General features: G+C 39.6%; 1 long non-coding RNA gene across 1 annotated transcript in view; it reads left to right on the forward strand.

The window, feature by feature from the left end:
* Window positions 1-23,132, forward strand: part of GNG2 (G protein subunit gamma 2) — a 117,306-nt gene that overhangs the window by 72,156 nt on the left and 22,018 nt on the right. Inside the window, exon 3 of the long non-coding RNA XR_837367.3 lies at window positions 19,469-19,584. This is a non-coding gene — a long non-coding RNA (G protein subunit gamma 2). The remainder of the gene's footprint in view (window positions 1-19,468; window positions 19,585-23,132) is intronic.

Consider the following 23,132-nt stretch of genomic DNA (forward strand, 5'->3'; position numbering starts at 1 on the left):
TCACTCATCAAGGAATCTTTGTAGTCAAATTTGCTGGCTATTTACATTCTTTGCAAAAATGGTACAAAAAATAAGTTAGAATGTCTCACTGTTGGGCGGTGATCACCATAGGGTGGTGAGGGGTGAGCAGAGAGAGCAGGGTATTATTTTTATTTCATTGACTCCCTCCTCCCCTCCCCACCACATTCTCCTAATAGGGCTTCTCTAGTAGGGACCACACGTGTAGGGTGCAGGGGGGAACTTAGTGAGAAATCTGAACTTTAATAATGCTCTCAATTTAGGGAGTACCAAAAAGTTAGAAGTACTCAAGAAACAGTGAAAAGTGCATCTAGCCAGGTGTCTTAAACCCAGGTTCTGACACCAGGTTATAGCTACATTTTCTAAGGCAATTCATTTAATCACTCTAGCCCTTGAGTTTTTGTTTTTGTTTTTGTTTTTGTTTTTGTTTTTGTTTTTAATCTGTGAAGTTAGGGTCTTGGCTCAGAGGGTTTCAAATGTCTCATATTTAGCCTCTCTTTAAGGGTGAGTGGCGTAAATTTGCAAAGGAGCCATTTTCTAACTGGCTTATTTCTAGAAAAGTCCTCCTTTCATGGGCCCCGGGGGCTGCCAAAGCTGAACCAAACTTGTTCAGTAAAACACAGTGCCACTCTGGGCTCCATGTGCTTCTCGGTGTTTTCGAACGCTGTGTCACAAATGATTAAAGTGTATAAAATCAGTGCTTATAAAAGCGAGCTCTGTTTTGGGAAGATGGTTCTGCAAGATAATTTGTGGGTCCTGCTAAACTCTGAGATTTAATAACTGCATGGTATATTAAGTAAGGTCAGTCAGGTTCACAGCCTTTCCTTTCTTGGAACAAACTGCTCTTGGTACCTGGGAACTGGTCTCAGAAGTGTTTGTTCTGAGGGCAGGCTAGACAGGGGAGACAGTGAGTGGCCCAGGTGGTTAAATAGCTCCTTAAATAATATCTACAATTGAAGTGGTTTCAAGACTATGTATACATAATTGTCAAACCCTTTCATCGGTACATGAGAAAAAGGGTGAACTTCAATGTGTATGCATTATACCTTGCTAAATCTGACTCAAAAAATATATAGTATCTGTAAGATGACAGGTCCCCAAGTCAACATTTCAGACACTTCTTTTTACCCTTTGGAAATGGCAAATAAATAGCCGTCCTGTGGAGGAGAATCTCTTTCTTCATTCTTCTCACCTCCAGTCCAGGGTATTTCTGAAGCAGCAGGGGCAATAGTTGTCCTTACTTAGGGACAAAGTAAAAGCAAAGGTTACTTGTCCCTTTCCCTTTAATTTCTTACATTTTTCTTTTATTCACTCCATATAATCAAAGGGATATTGGCATGGCCATTTATTTTATGCCCCTTGAGCAGTAGTTTTAAAAACAATATTGATTAAGAGATTAAAAAATGACTCTGTACTACATATCAAAGATGTGTAATAGCCTTAAAAGATGTGATGGAAAGTTTGACACTTGAGTAATGGGGAAACATTAAAATAACTTCATTCTTTTAAGGAAGTAGGGGGCCAGGGGAAAGGGGGTAAGTCTTACAGTGTGAATAATGAGAAAACATCTCAGAAGGTCAGCATTTACACAGGGCCCAGCAAATGATTGTGTATATTAGTTAATATTATCTTCCCAGCATGATATCACACACCAGAAATAAGCACTCCAAGTCGGGGAGAGGCACTTGAAAATTACTGTAAAGGTTAACTTTCGGTGATAGGATTATAGGAGATTTTTGTTTTCTGAATCTCTGTGTTTCTCAGCTTTCCAATAATGGCTGTGTTTTTCTTTTGTAAGAAAAATACATATTTTGAAAAGTGAATTGCTCCCTGCCGTCCTTGAAACTCAACTAATGAAAAGGAGACAAGTCCTTCTGGGCTACATTCTCAAGGCTGTGGGTTTCTGTCTGTGATGAATGGTCACGGATTTATCAAGGGGGTGACCAGAGGCCAGTGTTACCGAGGAGCTCTCTGTATCAGATTGACGTTTATGCTTTCAGACTGAGTATTTGTGTAACTTTGCAACTGGGAAAAGTTATTGATGGTGTAGATGCTGTCCAAAACAACCCAAAAACGAGGAGAGAGAAGCATGTCGACCAGTCTCAAGCTTCTCATCTGTCCCCACCAAGAATGTGGGGATACTTGAAGATCAGATGAGAGACAGTTAAGAGTCTGGGAGGTGCCCTTTTGGGAAACATGCTCTGTAAGCCTATTTGCTCCCAAACGAAAGCCAGTGTAAGCAATCTGTATCTAGGAGCGCCTGTTTGGTGGGGCTGTGGCGAGGGACGTGAGTGATGCTGTGTGCCGAGTCCTCCTCGTCAGGAGTAGCAAACATTTACTGAGGATCTAGGGTGAGTAAAGCTGGGTGCTGGGGCTGCAGTGGAGGTCTTCCATTCATTTAAGAGTTATTTATTGAGCACCTACTATGAACACTACTGACAAGGTCTTTGTGGCTGATGGTCAATAAATTGATTCAGTGATTTCAGATTATTATAATACATTGAAGAAACTAAACAGGGTGATGAGCAGGTGAATGACAGGAGCTGGACAGGGGTGCTTTAGAGAGTGCAGTTGGGAGACTTGGCATTGGAACGTAAGCCAGAAGGAGAAAGTGACAGCCGTCGGTGGCACCACCCAGGGGCGACGCAGCATTGCAAAGAAGGGAAACAGCAAGTCCAAGGGCCTTTGGGTTAAACTAGATGCGCCTGTTTAACTAGTAAAGACAGACAGATTTAGAGCAATTTTGGAGAGAGAATGGCAGGCTTAATAAATATTTATGAGAACAATGGCTGGACAAAATAATGATAATTAATAACATCAGTCAGCCTGCTGTATTTTTAAAAGAGAAATGGCTTGGATTATGCTAGCACAGCTCCTGGGCTGGTGTAGCCTTGAGGAGACGAGGAGGGTGCTGTAGTCACCGAGGAATATTTCTCAGAGGAAAAGAGGCTTGCGTGGGGTTACAATACAGGTGCGTGTGAGGGGATGTGAGAGACGGCAGAGCCATGGCCACCGCGGGCAGGAGCTGTGCTGGGAGGACAGAGAACAGGCTGATTTGGCTGAAGATTAGGGCTGGTGATGTGGAGCAGCAGCAGGCAGTGGAGATTTTGATGGAAACGGTTGCTATGGGTGCACGGACCCTCTGCTGGTCTTTACAGATGGGAAATTAAATCAGCCTAAGGAAGAGGCAGAAGCCAATCGGCGTCTGGTACTAGGCTTGCAAGTTTATTCTGTGGCCACAGAACACCTTTGTAAACACCATATGTGGATATGCGCCTTTCCCTCTAGAGCCGATGAAAGAAAGTGCCTTCCTAGAATGATTGAGGTGGCCCGGGGTGCACTCACATCCACCCAGTGGCTGGTTTCCTTAGGAACTTGCTGAGTATAACATGTACTTGTGCTTCTGGATCACACACTGAAACACTCAATGAATCCTTGTTAACTTGTCTTACATCACAGTTGATTTTCAAATAATCGTATCTCTTTAAGGTTGTCGACACAAATTAGAAATTTCAAAATTGGATGTAAAGATTTACCCACCTTCCCCTGAGAAAAAGATTTCCCATGCTCTATGGATTATTTGTTAAGGTCTTACTTAATAGTCGCAGATTTTTTTCCCTTTACCTTTCTTACTCTCTGTTTCCTTTCCCATGCTCCTTCTTGCGAGGATTGGCGATTATGTGTATAATGCTTTTATGCCACAGTGCTTAGTAATTGCTTAATAAATGGTGGTGGTCATTCTCTCTATTCATGCCTGCTCCTGGTACAGCACTCCAAAATTTACAAAACGTGGTCACAAATATTAGACGCACATGTGCAGTCTTGGAGTTGTTATCCCCATGTGACCGCTGAACCACTGAGGCTCAGAAAGACCAAATCATCTTCTCCTAAGACCTGTTTTCCCACTTTTGTACCATCTCTCAGTTGCATCACTGGGAATATCTCCAGACAACACAGTGATTACAAACAAACCTGAATGGAGGAGGTCCAGCTCTTACTAGGGGAGCTGCGCTGGGGAGTTCAGCCAAAGGACATCTGGTGTCACCATTTTTGTAGGCCTAAGAGGCCATTTAAGCAGTGACAAGGAGGCTCAGGCAGGCGAGTCTCCCCGGACTCCAGGGGCTGCCTAATGCTTGAGATCTACTGAGGATTTAGGATTAAAGCTGTGGGTTTCTAAGAAAAAGAAATTAATTAACCAACATAATTTCCTACAAAGAGGCAGAAGGCCGCTGCCTGTCAGATCGGCCTTGCCTGTTGTGGAGTGTTAGACATCAGTGGGCTCGCAGAGCCATTTCTATGGAAACAAGCTCATTATTCCTCTTTTGTTGGAGCCCTTCTGATTCGTGGTCTGGGCTTCCATATTAAAAAAAGAAAAGGAAAGAAAACCCAGTATACGCTGTACAAAGTACTAATCTTGTTTCCTTGGAGCGAACAAAGCCCATCTAACATCTAAAAATGCCAACCCATTTGCGGATACAAGCCATTTCCTTTTCCAAGGCTCAGATAAGAACTAAAAGCTTATGTGTCATTTCTTAAGTTACAACATGGCCCATTCATTCCTGTTTCATTTTACAAAACCCATGAAATCTGTGACTTTGAGTCAGCGTTTTTCAAGGGCTGTGTTTTTGTCAAGGTCATTAAAAGCAGCTAACCAATGATCCTCTTTCCAAGAGGAAGGCTGCATCTTATGGAGATGTTTCAAAAACAAGATGTTTCCAGTTTACCGGAAAGCAGAGAGCTGTCATTTCAAATAATGATTTCTGGCACCAAGTGAGACAGGGAAGCTGTATGGCGTCTTGCTCTCCCCTACACAGCCTAGACGGCTCTCATGCTGGTTTGCGGAAGTCAGACATCATCTTGTCTTTCTCCCATTTGGTAAGTGGCACCATCCCAGCAAAACCTCGTGGAAATAGTACTGAGTGGATGGCTCCCTTGGTTCATTCTCTTCCCTGCTGGCCCAGAGCACTTTTGGTTGGTACGGCTTCCACATCAGCCCTCATCCGCATCAGCTCTCCTTGTAGCTACACGGACCATAAAAATCACTATTATGTGCGTGAAAATGGCCAATCGTATACCATAGTCCCCAGATTAGGGTCAGCCTGCTGCCTCTAAATGTGAATTGAGAACAGCTAAAAGAAAAATCTTTCCCTGGGGAGCTTGCTTTAGAGACACCCTTCTTACTCACATTCTGACTTAATCTAAGTTTCCTCCAACTAGGGATGCAGTGCTTACTTCCCGTGAATTGTTGTGAGGATGAAATAGGATAAGGCTTTAAAGCACTTGGCTCAGTTCCTGGCACATGGCTGGCCCTTGGTTTATAAGCTAATATACATTTTTAGTATGAGTTCCTGGTCCTTTGCTGAAAGAACAGAGCTTTTGGCCTGTAAAATCGAATTCTCGGAAATGTGAAGCACTAAAAGATGGGGGGGGAGGGGTGGTAGGAAGGGAAAGTCACTCGGAAGGCCCCTGTTTTGTTTATAAATTCTTCACCTCAGCCAGCATCGTGGTGTCCAGCTCTCCGTGAGCTCCCGGAGACTCTCCAGGGGAGGCTCTCTTCCTGTGCCTCCCTCCCCGCTCCCCTCCCCTCGTCCTGTACTAACCAGTGCCTCGTGGAGGCCAGTGCTCCATACCCTCTATCTCCAAGCCCTTCCATGCGTGGAAGCCTATGTGGACACACCCTATGCTACACCCTCCCTGTCCCAGTCCCCCTTGCTCTGTCCTCCTCTCCTTTTTCATTCTCCATCTCTACCCTCTATGCTGCTTCTCAAAAATGAGTGAAGGCAAGTGAGGAAACCGTGACTCTGTGACATCCCCAAAGACATCTTTGTGACATCTCCAATCATTGAAACACATGACTGGGGAAAAGTGAGCGAGTAAGATACGTTCTACCCTGATAGCCAGGGCCTTGAAAGTTTTGAGGGAGAAGCACCGAGCTTCGTAAATAAGTCCCTTATTCATTTTAAATGTCCCTAGTGGCTGGAGAACCAAAAGGAAATTCGTGTTTGCTGAGTTGGAGAGACTGAAATGTGCTATTTTGGTATTTTAAAGTCAAAGTGGCCAACTGGTATTAGAGGGAGATGTCTGACAAAAAACTGCCCTGAAACCTGGCAGGCTATTTGACAATTCTTATTTGACTCACGGTGTAGCCACTATTCATAAATTCACTGGTGTTTAGACTCTGAAAGCCCTTCACAGGAAAGGATATTAACCATAGTCAGTATATAGAATCGAATCCATTTGATGATGATGGACTGAATTGCTGCAGAATAAATCAGAGTAGGGATCAAAAAATGTGTGGCAGAATGACAAAGCTAAATCTTGAGTTGTAGGTACAAACGGTTAACACTGTCATTTATCCAGGTGACTAATTGTAGAAACTCTGAAATATCCGAAATTGGAATAGTTTGAAATTAGTCCTCTAATTTAAAAGAGCTACTAACCAATCACCAGGGATAGGGCTAACTGACAAATGAGAATGATAAAGATATCACCATGGGACTGGGAGACTATAAACTTCTAATTTGTTTTCTAGACGCAGAAATTGTTTGTGTTATTGCCAGTGTAATCCTAACCTGCAAATGTACAAAACAAATAAATCCCCCCAGCAACTCCTGCGAATATCAAAACACAGTTCAGAGAAACACACAGTGGTAATTAAAACGAAAGGTCATAGGTAAGCCTGCCTGAAACCACGCTTTCAAAAACACCATTGAAGTATGAACAGAATGGAATTCTCCACAATTAACCTACAGTCTCTAAGGCAAAGAGCCCACGATCAAAACATTTATTTATCTTTGTGCCCCAGAAATAAGGGGTTGTGTGTTGATTCCCAAGCCTCAGTGACAAGAAAATGTATGGTTTCTTAACAGAAAAGTTCCTCCTGAAGGAAATTAAAATACTGGATTATTTTTAGAAAAAGAAAACTCATCTGATGGTTATTATTCCGTAACAGTCCCATCCCTCATTTTCGGGAGTGGGTGGGGCTACTCTCATTAGTTGAAAAGAATAAGATGTCTTCTGTTATTAATCTTGGGTTTGGAATTCAGGTGGGATAATTAGAACATTCTTGCAGAGTTCCACCAGTCTCTCATACACAAGCTCTGTAATTGTTCTAGGGGTTTTGTGTTGTTTGGGTTTTTTGTTGGTTTTTATTTGTTTTGCTCACTGGCAGATATAACTCAGCATAATCTCATTCCATCAGCACATTGCAAAAAAGAGACTATGCTCTTTTTTCAAATGAACATGGACTAAATATCCAAAGCCATAATAACGCTGAGAATTATGAGCACTTTACACATATTCATCACTGGGAAAGGAATAAGGATCATAAGACATAAGTATAAAAGCCCAGTGAGCTGAACCTTTCCAGGTGGAGTACTCTCTTGGAGCAGATTTTTCATGCATGGCTCTATGGCTATTTTTTCAGTGTCCTTTCTCATGGAGGGTGCGGTGGGCCTTTTGAGCAGCATGACTCATTGTTGCCTGTCACTCTGCAGGGCGTTAGAATTTCTGCCTCTGCTCACTAAATGCCAGTAGCCCCCTATTTACTGTCATTACCCAGACCATTTCCACACGCCTCCTATGGGGTGGTGCCTCCCCTGGTTGAGAACTGCTGCCTTGTGATACTAGTGTAGGGCTTGGAGAATAGATTGAATCGCATTTGGAATTTCCAGAGGGTAGACTTAGGAATTTTAAAAAGAGATGTTGGCCATAGGATTCTGAAAGAAATAATCTGCAGCATTATAGTTCCTGATTCAAATTCATAGATGTGTAGCCACCCATAGCTTGGTTGCCAGTCTGGGCCCCTATAACAGCGCATCAGAAGGCAGTCCAAAAACTGGGCTGTTGGGGTTAGGGGGAGTGGTGTATGGAAATTAATCACTGTTTCTTATTAACTAAAAGGGTTTTTTGTTTGTTGATTTTTAAGAGGTGTGTGTGTCTGTGTGTGTATTTTAAAGTTCTATCTGTATGATCTTTTCAGCAGAATTTTTCTTTTTGCCATTTCAGAGATCAGTACATTTGAAGCCATTTCTTTCTCTTAGAAAAATAATTTCTGCTCAATTTGGGTTACATGTAAAATGAAACAGAAACATTAGCAAAGAATATCTGATGTGTGTCCATGCTTGCCTGTTGAAAGTGCCTAAGCATCTAACACTTAGGATTCTGTTAACACTTTTTCTTTACCCCATTATGTTCACAAGTTACAAGTCCCTCTCCTCAACAACACTTCTTATTGCATGCAGTTACTCCCAACTCAGGTAACTCAGGTAGGGGTGGAAGGCAAAAGGTTTTTCCCCATTAAGAATCAGTGTTGTAGCATTTCTAATGATACATAATCTGGAAAGGTAATTAAGAACACAATCCCATTTCTAATAGCAAAAAGAATAAAATACTTAGTAATTAACCAAAGAGATAAGAGACTTGTACAATAAAAACTATAAAACATTACTGAAAGAAATTAAAGAATACATAAATAAATGGAAAGACATTCCATGTTCATGGGTTGGAAGACTTAATACTATTAAAATGTCAGTATTACCCAAAGCAGTCTACAGATTCAATGCAATCTTTGTTAAAATCCCAGTGATAATTTTTAAAGAAATAGGAAAATCCATCCTAAAATTTGTATGGAATGTCAAGGGCCCTGAATAGCCAAAAGAACCTTGAAAAAGAACAAGTTGGAGGAACCACATGCTTCATAATTTCAAAACTTACTACAAAGCTACAGTAATCAAAAAAGTACGATACTGGCATAAAGACAGGCATAGACCAATGGAATAGAACAGGGACCCCAGAAATAAATCCTCATATATGTAATCAAATGGTTTTCAATAAGACCAATTCAATAGAGAAGAACAATCTTTTCAATAAATAGTGCTGGGAAAATTAGGTATCCATATGCAAAATAAATAAATAAGGTTGGACCCTTACCTTATACCATATACAAAAATTAACTCAAAATGGATCAAAGACATAAACATAAGAGCTAAAAGTATAAAACTCTTAGAAGAAAGTGTAGGGGAGGAAAACTTTTCTCTGTAATTACCTACATTTCTATCAAAGATAGGCATACTGAGACTAATTTGTTCACAAATTAAGTCTAGTTTCAATAAAGTTGGCCTGATTATTTACATAAGCGCAGCTAGAATAGTGATTAACCAATATGGACTCTTGCAAAGTTTGCTTTGCTGGACCTTTTTATAAGGAATCTCAGATTAAACCCTTAAAAGCCTCTCTAGGCTTGGAAGCCAGGCAGAGGATTTACTATCAGATTTTGCCTGCAATACCTGTAGATTTTGGTGGATTTTTCTCTTTTTGAGGTCTGAAAAATATCCTGAGGTTCCCAGGCCCGCCAGGAAGTGACTTTCCTTACCTGGTAAGGCTGCCAGGAACCCTGTAAGCAGGGTTGACTGATTTTTCCAAAGAGCTTATATTGGCTCATAAAGTCAACCTTAGTTCCTTAAAGCTTTCTAGTTTTACATCTGAACCTACATATGTCTCTCTTAAATAAGACATTCCAGTCAAAGCCTTGGTAATATAACCAGTGTTTCCAACTGTGTCCTGTTACAAGGAGAACAGTTATTTATACAACTTATGCAAATAATTAAATTGCCATGAAAATAAGAATACTCAATTGAAAATTTCTTAATTCTCAGTGGATCAAGTAGGGAGAAAAAGTTAATGTCTTATCTTTGTTCAAAAAGTGTACTATACCAAATTGTTCTAAGTCATGGGTAGCTTAAGAGAAAAGGGAAAAAATTTTCCTTAAATCTGGAAAAAAACAAAACAGTACAGAATCAGCAATGTTTCAAACAAAAAGTTATGAAAATTATAATCATCCTCTTCATTCAGTCCCATGTAATTAATTCTTGATGATCTTGATCTTTTGTTAGCAGTTTTATGAATCCAGTTTTCCTTAGAGTTCTGTAAATCTCTACCCATTTCAGTGGTATGATCTGAAAGTTATCACAATCTTGTATTCTATAGTACTTCTCAGAGTCCTTCCCATGAATTTCTCTGAAGATGAAACACATTTGTAAACGCCATCAAAGTAAAACAATAACTGTAAATGACAAAAGAATTTAAAATGGCCAGAGTTAAAGATCTAATGAGAGCTTGTGGCAATGCTATTCACAAGGGAATTTGGTTATTTCTGTGACATATATTCTAAGATAATAACTAGTGATAACATTATACCAGACTTATCAGATTTCCAGGAATTTCAAATAATTTTTGGAACACTTATATACCTATACAAATATAGCATAAAGAAGGCTGAGTATTAACTTATTATTTGACAATGCTTCCCATGTAATTTAACATATCAGTTAAGTCTAATTAGTTAAATAGTTAAATATTGCCCCCCCCCTTTTTTTTTTAATAAGTAGAGAGAACAAATCTTTTGAGGCATTCTAGGTCAGGGACCTTTTGGAAAATCCCAAGTTACTTCCAGGTCAAAAGACTTCATTCAGAATTTGATTTTGGGAAATTTGTCAAAAATATCAAAGGGTTTAGATACTTGACTAAATAGGATCACAGATAATTATGAAATAATATTTAATTATCCATTTAATTAAAATGATAAAAGATTTTAAAGGCAAATACAAAAGATTACATAGTTTTAAGCAAATCTTAGCTTTTATTATTAAGACTTAGTTAGGTAATCAAAGACCTGATAAAGACAGCATGAAGCACAGAAAATTACTTTAGTACAACATAAAATCTTTGCTTCCTAGGCAGATTACTTTATTAAGAGGTAAAGAAAAACCTTTCATAAGCTCTTATCAGGAGCAGGCCAAATGTTCAATAAAACTTGCCCTTTTAGCAAAGGAAAGAAAATTAAGTTTTAGTTTTACATAAGCACACTACTGATAATAAAGCTTATTTTTAAAACCCTTATATTAACAATTCAATTTTAGCTAGCTTGATTATACAAGGTAAAATTCTCTCTTTCTCTTTTGCTTCCCAACTTTCTATTTTCATTTATTTTGTCCTTTGTTCCCCCCTTTTCCCATTGTGAAATAATCAGCCTTACTTTAGAACAAAATTACTTTCATTTCTCTTAACAAAAATGTGTCTTCATACCTCATACCTTTTTTTAACCCCAAAACACAACCTACTTTCCCTGCACATATTTTTTCTTATTATATCTAGTAGTTTCAATTACATTTATTAATTAGAATTTTTAATTCTTAGAAACCTTATTAGTTTCTAGTAAAAACCAAGAAGTAAGCAGTTATGAGCTGTGTGTTATATCAGCATTTGGATTGGCAAATTTATGAATACATTTTATAATTTCTAGAAATATGTTCCTTCATACTGTATCTTTCAATGTGGTACATTATATGCTTACTAATAGACCCAAATATCTTTAGTTTCTCTGTAATAAGAAGCAAGAAGTGGGTAAACTTTTGTTCACTAATTAATGTTTCTGTGTTTTATCTCATTTGGAAATTATCTAGCTATTCAATAAATTTCTATCATTTAATTTAACTTAAAACTCTAAGGGTGTAAGTTACCAGAGAGATTTGGGAAACTATTTAAGTAGACATCATAAAATATAATTATTATTGAAAAGTTCGCTTGAAGATTTTTATGCCACTAACATTTATTTAATTCACTTGTTCCCAAAAGTCATATCGAGATTACTCATAAAAATTTCATGAGACATCAAAGCAGCCAGCCATGATTTTAATTTATTTTTCTTGTTTACAAATTTTGCAATGCAGATAATATGAGTTTACTTGACTAGTTACCCAAGTAGACTAAAAGTTGCATGTCTGCATTATATTTAATGCTGATAATGCTGAAGACATGTCTATTTTAATTAAACCAACAAACTTAAACTAGCACTTATTTAGCAAAGATTATCCCACATCATGTGAACTTGAAAACATTTGAATTAGTTTCTATATTTGAGTTAAACTTAATTCGTAAGAATTATTTAAACTTAATTCGTAAGAACTTAAGTTTAAGCCAATTAAATAGAGCTTGTTTACAATTTAAGTATGGCAATACCATACAGACATAGAAAGATATCACACAGATATCACATACATTTATACTTTATAGCTTTCATTCTAAAATTTTAGCCATGAATACAGTAAAAGAACACTCACTTGTTTATAAATAACAGTTGAATTCAAATTCTATCCCTGTCAGTCAGAACAGGTTAAGTCTACCCTCTCAAGTGGCTAAAGCTTTTTACTAATGTTGGACAGAAGACTTAAAATCTGTGTTTGGCCTTGACATGTGATCTTCTGAACACTGAGGACTAGATTTGGGCAAAGGAACTTTTAAAGGAGTGTGTATTTTTAAATGCCCTCCCTTCCCCCTTTTTTCTTCAGCCTCAGGCTGTTGTGGGCTGTATTTTAGTTACCTCCTGGAGTGTCTACATTTCAAACACTTGATAAGATTTACATCTTCAAGGGACAAAGAAAGAATATAAGTTTTCTTCTAGGACTTTTGGAGTATATTTGTTATTATTAGAAGTCTGGGGTAATTACTATTGAATTTTTTTCTTTTTTTTTTTTTTTAAGTTCAAGACAATTATACTTTCAATGTTTTGATTTTTTAAAATATCTGCAAATTCCTGAAGGCAAATGGGAAAAGGTCTGAGTGGACTTTGAGTCGCTCTCAGAGTTATGCTTTTGTTTTTCTAAAGGTTCAAGTTGCAAATCGAGTATTATTGATTATAATTACTTTTCTTCTCCTACAGTCCTGCAAGCTATCTTTAAAGAATTGGGTAGCTGCTTCCATTAGAATGCTGGTTGACTAATCTACCCCGACACACTATTTGGAATTTGCCTTCTTAAATTTAGGAGAAATTTTCCTATTAAGGAGGAATTAAAAGATGTCTGTGCTCTGGAGCTTCAGGGCTTAATGCAGTATGCCTTTGAAAAGTCTGTATAAAGCTTTCAGTAAAGGCCTTTGAACGTTCTCCTTTCTGAGTGCACAATTTAACCTTAGACCAATTTACCTTAGGTGGGAAAGCCTCTACCTTTGCTTATATTCACAAGTATTACACATAATATTTAATATATAATGTAATATATTTGCTAAACATTAGTCTCCAGCTGATCCATTTCCTGACCATTTTATAGGAGGGCCTGTAAGAAATTCTGGTTGTCTGTTTCCTCTGTGAGAAGGGTTGTAAAAAGCCACTAAGCTTTTTAATTCCTCTTTAAATTTGGTAGGAACTTCTGAAAGAGGAGGTAAAAGGGCTCTGCAATTTAAAAGATTGTTGCTCTCTAGGGAATATGGATTTTTGTGTGGGAGGTCCAGGATGTGTCTGCAAAGGACATTGTATAGAAAGCTGGCAGAGCCTGATTCCAGAGCCCTGGAAAGAAGGAGTTGTAGGGGACAGGCAAGAGAAGCTTCCTGTCCGTCCCGGGTGCTCCTGTTAAATTTACTTCTGGCTTTCAGCATTTACACGAGTAGTAACCTATATACCTGGGGCCTAGAGGTCAGAGTGCGCTCTGTAAATCTTGTAGGGAAAGGAAAGTTAAAACAGGCAGCTGGGTGTTTAAGGTATTTTCTGTGGAAGGTGGAGTTTAGGGAGATGACATTTGCTGAGGAGATGAGGCCAGATTTTTTAAAGGGGAATTTATGTTGGATGTGGTCTTTAATTTTTGTTCTAAGTCTAATGTCTGTTTTTTTTTATCTTGTTGAGAGAGTCCCTAAGGCTAGCCATTATATTCCTTTGTGTTCTTTTTAATTTCGTCTTTCCATAGTACCAGTAAGACAATCATTTAGGATGAGAGCTCTTGTAAAAAATCTCTTTCTTTCAAATATGACCAGTTCAAAGGATCCAGTGTCTGGGTAGGAACTTATATTAATCTCAATAGCAACTCAAACCAATAAGCCATTTTAATGGCATAATTATGGATGCAACCAAAGGAGAGTGCAAAAGATACAGCCCTCACAAGATCCAGAAAGTTCATTCCCAGAGTTAGCCTAAGAAAGCAAAGACCTTTGTTGTCACAGGCAGCAAGAATGATGTAGTGAAGTGTCTCCGGTCTCTCATGGGAATCTGAGGTGCTTCCAGTCCTGGACGTACTAATCTGTGACACCAGGCATGCATTAACGGAATGAGACTTTTCCAGCACTAACAAGGCAATAAAGGCTGAGATGACAAAGGCCTCTCATGGACCAGGACCCCTTATGACAAAGTCCCCTGAGAACTGGCACGGTTGGACAAAGAGAACACTGCTTGTGACTTCATGTCTTGGAATCCAGTGTATTCAACTGGCCACCAAATGCAAGCTATTACTTGCACCCTCCGGCTGGCAGAAACCAGAGGCTATTCTTACGGTCACAAAATCATGCTCTCAGGACATAAAACAAAACGAAAGGAAAACCTCACCCAGTTTTTACATAGAGAACTTACAACAGTATTTGTCTAAACAGATGCTAGTCTGATGAGAACCGTGAACTCAACTGTCTGTGAAGCCAGCTCAAACCACAGGCTTCTAGCTTGGGAGATAAGCTAACTTTTTCTTACCATAGTCTCTTTTTACGAAAATACATATTTCAGTAAGGTTCCTGACAGTTCCCTTCACACCAGCAGACGATCCTCTGATACCAGCTGGGTGTCCTATAATTTAACTTAATTCTGACACCAACACAATCTATCTAGGGATAGCATCAGTTCCATAGGTTAAGAGTTCGATCCTACAAGACTGCCTTCTCGCCACCAGCACACACAATTCAGACCCTGGTCGCAAGCCCAGGTTGTTAGGTGTACTTTTGACTGACTGACTATAAATCAGAGGTTCCCATGCCCTCCTCCTTGGTTTCAATTAATTTACTAGAACTCAGAGAAATATTTCACTTACTAGATTACCAGTTTATTCTAGAAGGATGTAACTCAGAAACAGCCAGGTGGAAGAGATGCATAGGGCAGGGTATGGGGAGAGGATGCGGAGTTCCCATACCCTCTCTAGGCAGGCCACTCTCCCAGCATCTCCATGCCTTCACCCACCTGGAAGCTCTCCAAACCCTGTCCTTTGGGTTTTTATGGAGGCTTCATTACGTAGTCACGATTAATTAAATCATGGGTCACTGGCTATTGATTCAACCTGCAGCCCTTCTTCCCTCCCAGGAGGGTGGGGTTGGGGGATGGGTACTAAAAGTTCCAACCCTTTAATCACATGGTTGGTTCCTGGCAAAGAGCCCCATCTTCAGGTTGCCTACAGGCTTTCCAAAAGTCACCTCATTAACATAACCAAAAACCTTTATTGGTCTTACTATAGGAGATTCCAAGGGTCTTAGGAGCTCTGTGCCACAAATAGGTCAAATATATCTATTTCTTATAAATCTCAGTATCACATACTTCTTTGGAACACTGGTCTGGGACTCCGCAGTTCTTTCACTTTTCAGGAAGGGGATTTCTTCATTGCTTTTATGGGAGAGCAGCTGGATGTGAAAAAGAGGACAATGCATTAAGTGATTCTAAAAGTGGCACTAGACTTTGTTGGGTCATATGGTAAAGCCAAACACATACAGGATGTATCTTCCTAAAACTGGAAGCGCAAACCAAAGCCTACATCTACTTTTCTCTGTAAATCCATTTAGGTTTTATGTGTTCTCTCCCCAGCATCTCTAGACTTACCTCCTGCCCCATCTCTCTTGTTTTCCCATCTCAATACCCAACCTTCCCACTTTCCTTCTCTGCCTGCACAGAGGTCTCCTTCCATGATAGGTAGAATAAAGACCCCCAAAGTTGTCCACATTCACATATCTGGAACCTGTAAAGGGGAGTTAGGTTTTTAAATAGAATTTAGATTGCTGATCATCTGACCTAAAGATCCCAAGAGATTATCCTGGATTATCATGGTGGGCCCAGTATGGATACAATGGTTCTTAAAATGGAAGAAGGAGGCAGAGGAGAGTCAGAGGTGACTTCAGAAGATGTCAGAGTGATGCAGAGTGAGAACTCAACTCACCTTTGTTGGCTTTGAAAACAAAGGAAGAAGCCAAGAGCCAAGGAATGCTGGCAAGCTTTAGAAGCTAGAAAAGGAAAGGGACCATTCTCCCTTAGCCCTCCAGAAGGAATGTAGCCTGTTTTGTTTTTTTTTTAATTGAAGTATAGTCAATTTACAATGTTGTGTTAATTTCTGGTGTACAGCATAGTGATTCAGTTATACATATATATTCCTTTTCATTATAGGCTATTACGAAGTTTTAAATATAGTTCCTCATGCTATATAGTAGGATCTTGTTGTTTATCTCTTTTATATATAGTAGTTAGTATCTGCAAATCCTGAACTCCCAATTTATCCCTCCCCACCCTCTTTCCCCATTGGTAACCAAAAGTTTGTGGGTCTGTCTCTATTTTGTAAGCAAGTTCCTTTGTATCCTTTTTTTTAGATTCCACATATGAGTAATATCATATGGTGTCTTTCTTTCTTTTTCTGGCTTACTTCACTTAGTATAATGATTTCCAGAACCATCCATGTTGCTGCAAATGGCATTATTTTATTCTTTTTATGGCTGAGTGGTATTCCATTGTAGAAATATACCACATCTTCTTTATCCAGTCATCTGCTGATGGACATTTAGGTTGCTTTCGTGTCCTGGCTATTGTAAATAGTCCTGCCAATACCTTGATTTTAGCCCAGTGAGACGTATTTCAGACTTTTAACTTCCAGAACTGTAAAATAATAAATTTATATTTCTAAAGCTACTGAATTTGTTGTAAGGTATTACATCAGCAATAGAAAACTCATACACAGTCTATTTTAGCCCCCTCAGGACAGCCACAGCTTTCTCCAGGAAACATAAACAGGCATCAAGACCTCAACATGCCTAGCTACTCAAATGAAAATAATGGGTCATTTAATAAGTTAATGGCAGATCTGTCAGCCAAAAGCAGAGAAGCCCTCGATCATGGTGGTGTAAACAAGATAGGTGCTTATTTTTCTTCACATAAATGGTAGCCTGTTCACAGCTGGCATGGTGGCTCTACAGTATCAGTAAGGACCCAGCTCCTTCCTGCCCATCCTGAAGTGTAGCCTAGGGTTCAAGATGGAGCTCTGTGGTCAACATGAATACCTTCTAGGCCAGTAGCAGGAGGAAGCAGAGGCCCATCCCTTCCCTTCAGGGACACTTCTGCTTTTATCTCATTGGCCAAGATGTAGTCATATAACCACATCATGCTGAAAGGGAGGCTGGGGAATGTATCTTTCAACAAAATATACCCAACTAAAATTCAGGGTTCTTGTGGTCTCTATTAAAAAGAAAAATATTGTTATTACTAATGAAAAGGAGGCGTATTAGAAGCAAGCTGTGGTCTCTGCCACAGGTTACTGTGTGATCTGGTTTAGATTCAAGGGCAGAAGAATAGCTGGCCAGACTCCCAGAGCTCCCTCAGGTCCAGTGAGGATTTGGTAATTCTGTGATGGTCTGTATCTTAGTGTGATAAACTGTAGTTTGGAAGAAACGTTAACTTCACGGAACAGTGTCCAGGGGCTTGTAGATCATGGCTCCTTCTATCTTTGGATGAATGAAAAAGTTAGGCTACCCTACTGGATAAATCAATGCTCCATCTTGGCCTGGTGAAGTGTTATGAGGCTCTTAGATGTTCATTTTATTTGGGGGCATGTAATTTACCAGTAAGGGTGAGATAACTGGGTCTCTAACCAAGCTGATGAAATCATAGTCGTTAAAGCCTCCTTCATTTTTTTGTTTTTACATTCAAGATCACTCTCTTGATCTTCAAGCATTTGAAAGTAGAATTCAGAGATCTTTGTGGCTTCAAAATTCTTTCCATCTTCCTACCCATTTTATTATCTCCAAAACCTTTAAAAATAAATTGAGGAAATAGCTAACTATCTCCCAATTTGTACTGTAAATGCTGTTGGGCTGAGTGGCTTTTGCAGCATTTTTTAAAAAATAAGTCTCTCAGAAGGGACTTCTTTGTTTACAGAGAGTTATGCCTAATTTCTTACTTTGTCTTAAAGTACTAGATATCAAGAAGTAAGAACCAAAGAAGATAATCTGTAGACTTTTGCTTTTTTGGTAATTAAAATTGTTTCTTGATTTTAGTAGATAAGTAAAAACACATGTACTGAACTTATGGGTTATTCTTCCTTCCCCAGGTTTTCTGTATGCCCTCTTTCCTTTTTGAAATGGTAGCCTGATCCCACTTTATCCCTAGATAAAAATACTTCCCAAAGCTAGCAGAAGTCATGGTTTTTAATCTAATGTGTTTAGAATAAGATTCGACTGGTGTTGACTGAAGCAGTGTTTAATGCTTCTCATTTCTTTGGTTGTGCGCGCTAGTTAAATTGCAGCTCTCAGACACTGCTTCACTATTGGGTGTCAGTGACCTCAAGGGACACATTCACACAGATGGTCCTGAAATAGCATATGGCACTTTGACATAGAGAGCAAGACCTGGTCAGAGTGTGGGGGAAATGGGCACAGAAAATAAAATAGGCTAATTTCAGAGATGAACAACAGGAATAAAGTGAGATGGTGGGTCAAGAAATCATTGAAAGAGAGATGAAATTGTGATAGGACTTGAAGGGGTAGGGGGCAAGGGTGAGAGCCACTCTGGCAGAGCCAGAGACAAAGAAACCATCTCACCATTTACACAGGTACAGAACTCCCCTCTCTAGACATTTATGTTCTATTTCCATATTTATAAAAGTTTGTCTGTTGTACTTAATTTAGAATACCACTGGTGAACTCATTGATGTGATTAACAGTTTTGACATAGCAGTCCCTCCCCCTTGACATTATAGTGTTCCTGAAGAATTATGAGTAATGTGATTGATTGTGAATCAAGCCATATTTCAAATCAAGTGGAAAGAAAGGACCATTTAAAATGATGGTAGATAAACAACACAAAAGAGCCACACCTCCCATTGCAGTGTCTCTGCAGCATAACAGACTGAGATGCTTACAGTCAACGAGAGAATTGGCATTTGAGCCCATCAAGAAAACATTGCAAATATAGGATCGTGAGTCCTGAAGGATTGTATAATTTACCATTCCTGCCTCTACTCACCTTTCATTCCTCATCCTCTGAGAGCACTCAACACAGCATCTGACAGTAGCAGTACCGAATACGTAACAACACTAAAATGATGCACATTGTCACCCAGTTACCATTTTGAACTTATCTCATAAATTAAGTTAAATTTAATAACTTGCTTTCTTAAGGTGGCAGCACATCGTATTGTGATACAGTTAACATTCTTTTTTTAAAATTTTTTTTCTTTGAAGAAGGCATGGAAGGACAGAGGTAGGGAGTCGGAAAAGTGAACCACATCTTCTGATCTGCCTGCCGCTAGACTGAGTGCTGAATTGGGGGTGTAGATGGCTGGAGGAGCCAGGCCTGACTACAGCCACTCTTTTGGGATCCCCCAGTGAGGATGACCTTATACCTTTAGCAGCTGGTGAATTCTCTGATGCATCTTTTCCTCCTTGTTTTCTTTCCTAGTGTGTCTGAAAAACCCACCCAGCATTCCAATGGCCAGCAACAACACCGCCAGCATAGCACAAGCCAGGAAACTGGTAGAACAGCTGAAGATGGAAGCCAACATCGATAGGATAAAGGTGAGGATGGTGTAACTCACACAGCACATCTAGCCTTGATTGTAAGGAGCATGACTTGCAGCTTTCTATGATTTGACTACTCTTCTCTGGATAGTGATGAGGCCAGTGATGGTGGGAGAGAAACTTAATGATTAGGCACAAGTTCATTTTTTCTAATGTGTCTTTGCCTTTTCTGGATTTCTTCAGAATAAAATGACAGTATAAATTAAAACTTGTTCTCCATGTAGAATTCAAAACAAAACTTAGGCTCATGGTGGAATTCTAGCCAAGGGGTTTGGAGAACCCATAAAACCCATAAAAGCAGTCCACCAGCTCACTTCTCTGACCTTCTTATCTGGATTTAATTTTTTCTATCCTGATGTAGGTTCTAAGTTTTAATGTCTTATCTTTCATGTCTAATCCTTCTATCCACCATTACAGGTTATTATTTTCTTTCTTCTTTGTACCTTACTGGATTTTTTTCTTCAAAACACAGATATCACACATGGTCTTCCTGAGAAGTCAAACAGCATACAGCTTTAATGGAAGTTCATAGTTCAGTTCTTTCTTTCTCTTACTCCCCAGATCTAACCTGACAGCTTTGCCTTGAGTTGGATCTAGCATTCTGAGCCATGACTTTAAATCCAAAGCCTTTGTTGGCAGACTTTCAGTGCAAATTGACCCACACAATGTCATTACTAACAGATAGCTACTGCAGGATGATGATAAATTTTTGTTAGTTATCAAAGCTTCACTTCCCCAGAAGACCTGAGCATTTTATGAAATGCAACTCAGAAACATGTTTCATTTTACTGAACTTAGAACATTCTTCCAATTGCCTTTTTTAAACTAGAAGATTTTTCCTTTTTTGTCCATACCTGACTCAGCAACCTGAACAATCCAGCCATCCTTTGAAATGTGCTTCCAAGGGTCAATAAATTATGGCTCAGGAGCCAAATCCAGCCCCTTGCCTGTTTTTGCCAATAAAGCTTTATTAGAACACAGCCCTGCCCATTCATTTACATACTGCCTAAGGCTACTTTCACACTACAACAGAGGGTGGAGTAGTTGCAGCGGAGACCATGTAGTCCACAAAGCCTAAAATTTTTACTCTCTGGCCTTTTAGAGAAAAACTTGGCTGGCCCCCACCTTTGAGCAATGGTTCTCAGCCCACCTGTACATTCAGATCATCCAGGGAATTCTATAAAATGACCAATTCTAAGACAACCCTGTAGACCAGTTAAATTAGAAATTCTTAGGGTATGATTCAGGCATCAGTATTTTTTTAAAAAATTATCAGTTAATTTCAACATATAGCTGAAGTTGAGAACCATGGTCCAATGGGAAGGGGTTTGCTCCTTATAATTCCTGTCAGGTCTGTGCTAGAACGTGAATAGTGAGCTAGTCTTCAAGAGTAAGCTGAGCAAATATCCACAGACATTTTTCCATCTAGCCCTAATCTCCTTTGTAAATTCTGAGTCCTGGTAATGGGCCACAAAATGTCAACAGCTTGTCCTCTTCTTGTAACAGCTTTAATTCTTCTTTATTTACGAATGAGATAAAGGCTCCTCACCATCTGCCTTGCTCCTTTATTACCTTCCTCTTCTCCTTTTTTCCCTTTGCCTCTTCTTTTGTATTTCCTTGCTAAAAAAATTTACGATGTGGCAGGTGGGCACAGCACCTGCTGAGAAAAGTGAGGTGGCCCCAGAATTGAATCTTCCAGTTCTTTTTTTTTTTTTTCCTGATAGGGGGTGGTTCTGCCCATGGACCTTTTGGAAAGTGCCACTTTGCCTTTTGGGTGGCCCACTGAAGACAAAAGTGTTTATAAAGTACTATTTTGGTTGGCATTTTCTGTTACTACTCAGCATCCCCAGGCCTGCATCCTGAAAGAGGACGCGATGGTGTTGGTGGTGATGAAAAGCAGACAGTGGGAAGAACAGGACAAAAACAGACCTTTTCAGCCATAGGTCAGGCCTTCATCACCTCTCACCTGAACTACTGACTGCCAGGCGCACTTAGCTGATCCCTACAACCCCATCTCAACCCCATCTCCAACCCGTCCATCAGTTACCCTCCATATTGCTGCCAAAGACAACTTTCTACCTCATTAGGTTCCTCTCCTCCTGGAGATCTTTTCATGATTCCCATCACCTGGAAAATAAAATTCAGACTCTAGCAGAGTATGCAGGGTCCTTCTGGCCCCTGCCCCTCTTTTCAGCTTCATCTCCTTCTTCTCACCCAAATGCCATATTGAACCACTTTTCATTCCCTTGATGGATATTTCGAACACCTGGAACATTCTTTTCTCCTCTCTACACTTCTGCTTTTCCAACTCCAATGACTCTTTGAAGATTCAATAATTATATCTTTTAAGAAGTTTGCCCAGACCCTCATCATAAGGTTAGATTTTTGATGATTTTTGGTTGTTCCTGTATTTCTTTTTCTAATAGATATGTCATTGAGTGTTTTCTAAATTGCCAGGCCTTGGAAGGTCCTAGAGATATAGAGCTGGATAAAGATGTACACATTATTCCTTCTCTCAAAGATCTCCTATTCTAGTCAGGGGGTGCCAAAAAAAATGAACAAGACCTATTATTAGCATAAGTAAGATATCCAAAAAGCATAAATTACCAAATATCATCAGAAAGAAACCAACACCTCACTCTGATTCCTTTTGTATACTACTTCTGAAGAGACCAAGTAAACCCCTATGAAGAGAGAGACAAAGTGTTAGCCTAGTAAACTAAACAACGCATGATTACTTTCCTAGGTGATCGTCACTTTCAAATCTCTGAATTCCTCTTGACGTCATTAGACCTTAAATAGTTACAAATACAGCAGCAGCCAGTATTTCAACATTTGTTCTGCACATCAGAGCCAGGCAGGCATGCTGTGGTGAAGTGTCAGATTATTTTTAGTCTAGCTCTTGGTTAAAACTGTAACTGTTGACACAATTGCCAGCTAGCTAGTTTAGAGTTGGTTATCTGCCCTTAGGAGTCCCTTCAAGGCGTCTAATTATTCAGGCTTCTCCACCTACTTTCTATGTATGATCCTGTCTGATGGAAAAGTCTTCTCTCTGAAGATCCCAGGTTTGTGATTTTCCAGTAAGAGTAGTGACCTCTTCAAGCTATAAAGATGGCATTGTCTTTATGCCCATGTGGCAGAGTCGAATGCAGCTGAGGCAACAGGGTGCAAGGGAAACAGGGCACAGCTGACACTGGAGCTTTCGAGGGTCCCTTACGCAGAGGGTGGGCCTCCCGAATATCTTGGGCTGCCTAGAGTAGCCCTACCACGAGAGGCTCTAAACTGTATACTCATTTTTAAACCTTCTTGTTTCCTATCCCTTTGCATCACAGATCCTGGGAGATTTGGGCTAATGAACCCATTATCTGTTCATAAGCCTCAGGCATATATAAATGATACTCCTAGCCTCTCTGTGTTTCTTTGTTAGCATTTCATTCAAGGGCATAATGTAAAGAGAAACCAAAGGAAGCTGGGAACAGCACTGGGGATGGGGCAGAGGGAGGTCGTGGAGATGGTGACACTCAGATGTATGAAACAGCAAGATA

This window comes from Camelus dromedarius, chromosome 5, assembly GCF_036321535.1.
Source record: "Camelus dromedarius isolate mCamDro1 chromosome 5, mCamDro1.pat, whole genome shotgun sequence".
NCBI classification, from domain to species: domain Eukaryota; kingdom Metazoa; phylum Chordata; class Mammalia; order Artiodactyla; family Camelidae; genus Camelus; species Camelus dromedarius.